The sequence below is a fragment of the Macroventuria anomochaeta genome (genome assembly GCF_010093625.1).
Source record: "Macroventuria anomochaeta strain CBS 525.71 unplaced genomic scaffold BU25scaffold_19, whole genome shotgun sequence".
Lineage (NCBI taxonomy): Eukaryota > Fungi > Ascomycota > Dothideomycetes > Pleosporales > Didymellaceae > Macroventuria > Macroventuria anomochaeta.
Window position 1 is genome coordinate 240,957 of NW_022985380.1, and position 2,775 is coordinate 243,731.

Sequence of the window (2,775 nt, forward strand, 5' to 3'; positions counted from 1 at the left end):
AACTGCTTAAGTATACCGTTAGGAGGACAATCGGACCCGGAGCGGTAGACTAGCTTATCGTGCATGCAGGTGCCAACAGGGGCTCAGATAGTACAGCAGCGCGATGCCTGCCGACATGTATGCAGATAAGGAACGACTCGGAACCGTACCGGTGGTCATTCGGTTGCGGTCGTTACAGCTTACGCCACATCTCAAATTGAGCCTGAGGAGCAGCCTCAGCAAGTTCACGTTCGAATGTGGAGACTTTGCCATATAGTGTAGCCTTAACAACAAGGTTGATAATGTGGCCTGTACAGCGTATGCGGTGACCTGAGTTGAGGGTGATAAAATCAGATGCTTTGTTGATATAATCAATAAACTCCTGGTCGTTGTTTTTGGCATTGTCGCTCACAAAACAGTTGAACTCTTGCTCAAAGTTGTACTCCTGTATTACTTTGAGAACAACTGAGGCTTGTGCCTGACCAGTGTGGTCACCAAAGAGGTTGCGGAAGGCAATAAGTACATCTCATTGGTGGTACGTAGCATCAACAAAATGAGCAACTATAGCTAAGAAGCTATAGTGGTTGGTGGATGTCCATATGTCGAAACTGATTGATATCTTGCTTTGAGCCAAGTTTATCAGTGATATAACCTCGCTCTTGCGCTGCTCCAACTGTTTCTTAGCATACTCTGAAAGCGTAGTTGCTGAATTGGGCAAGGCCTTGAGAAGGGCCATCTTGTTCCAAGTAATGATGCCTCTTGTAGCTGGTGAAATGGCATCAGAGAAGCTAAGATCACGGGTGATTACCCAGTCAACTAGAGCGTTTTGCAGCTGCTGTTCCTCCCAAGGTGTGTGTGATGGATCTGCTGATGTGCCAGCAACGCGTTGGACTGATCGGGCTTGTGTAAAGGGGTCTGATGAGTAATCCCCTGAGTTAACTGGGGTCATTTCACCTGTCTTAACGTTGATGCCATGTTGACGTTCAAGGTGCTTTCTGATGTGTGCATAGCTGTCAAGTATGTGGATGGCGCTGCAATTGTTGCGGTCTTCATGGCAAGCCTTACACAAGTAGAGTTGTTTAAGCTTGCCATCTTCAAACCTGTACTCCAACTCAAGACCATAGGCCCATATTGATGACCCTTGACGACCTCCATTGAACAAGCTCTTGTGTTTAACCCGGTAACCAAGCCTTGATGCCACTAAGCGCCTACTGTTGTGCCAAACATTGTGAAAATCAACATCAAATTTGATGCCAAACACTTTGTTGTGATTATCAGGTAATACATGTGGCTCAACAGCATCCTCGTCATCTGACACCTCTACTGGCTGACTCTTTGATAATGGTGACAATGGCAGCTGTAATGGCTGGGGTAACTGCCATGCCAATAGGCTTGATTGGGATGATGATGCTTGGGACAATGATGAAGGAGTCTTGGTAGGTAAAGCTGGTTGCTTGCCCCTGATTTGTCTTGATATAACGGTGTGAGGTGTAAGAGTGTGAGGCAAGGGCTGAGATTGACGATTGTTATGTGTTGATCGGAACATTGTTGGTAGGTTGCTGCCCCAGCTGTGGACTGTGGTGTTGAGGTGCCTGGTGATGTACTTGTCAGCTGCTGCAGCGTTTGAAGCTGGGGGTAATTGGGCTTAGAAAAGTGGCTCACGTACTTAAAAAAGACTTCTGTGTATCAATAGAACAATAATACAAGAGAATCATGTTATGGCATGGTCAGGGAGGAGATGGGGATACTGTTGAGTATGTGGTATTGAGTACAAATTCGAGTAAAAATTCATGTGCACGGACTGTAAGGGACACAATCAGAAGTGGAGGTGAGTGTCCAAAGAGACCCCGCTAAGCAAGGACACCCTTTCTCAGGATCTGTCGGTAGAATAGAATGATAGATAGAAATCTTGATTATTGCATTAGTTGCTTGTCTCTATCGCCCCTTTCATTACACAGACTCCCAACATCAAAAAAAGCAAAATAATGATCCATTAGAGAGTCAAATTTGTAAAACATTATTATACACTTTGAATAACCCTCTAAACAGGTAATTAGTAACTATCAACACAATGGGAGGGCACAGGTATAGTATAGTTACACCACAAAGTCAAATAACTATAGGAACATAAGAATAACAACACAATTTTCATGATGAATTATATATGTAATTGCATAAAAGTAAACAATAACTTCCTTATGGATGGAGTGAGAGTCAGCACACCACCAGGTTTTATATACAAATTGGGCCGTACTACGGTCGTACTACAGTCAGATTTCCCGCTACGGTACGGTACGGCTACGATAGCTACATGCCTTGCCTACGGTACGTTACCATACACCGTACTGTCGCCCGTAGTACGTCGTAGTACGGACTGTTGGAAGCGCTGCCCACCATCATACCAGCCAAGCGCCATGTAGGGCCCAAACTTTTCCTCTCCAGTACTATAGCCATCCATCTCACCCAAATAGTGACCTGTCACTTCCTCGTCTATTTCCTCCATTTCAGCAATCCAAGCGTTAACGCAACGAGAGTGCTCATGCACTCCCGTAGCCATACCTTCAATTACTGCTTATTCTGTGCAACTCTGGACTCTGGTCCTTGTGCTACAATGATATTGTCAGTCTGAGCTGTGCACGCCACTGAAACGGGAGCTCTTGCTGGTGGGTGGTCTCGGTCATTACGGGGATGTGAACGATGCTATCGGTGCCTTGCAAAATGTACGGACCCCCCCCCCCTGGATTTTGGCTCAATATCATCCAGCATATGCCACAGGTGGGCAAAAGCTTCCGAGTG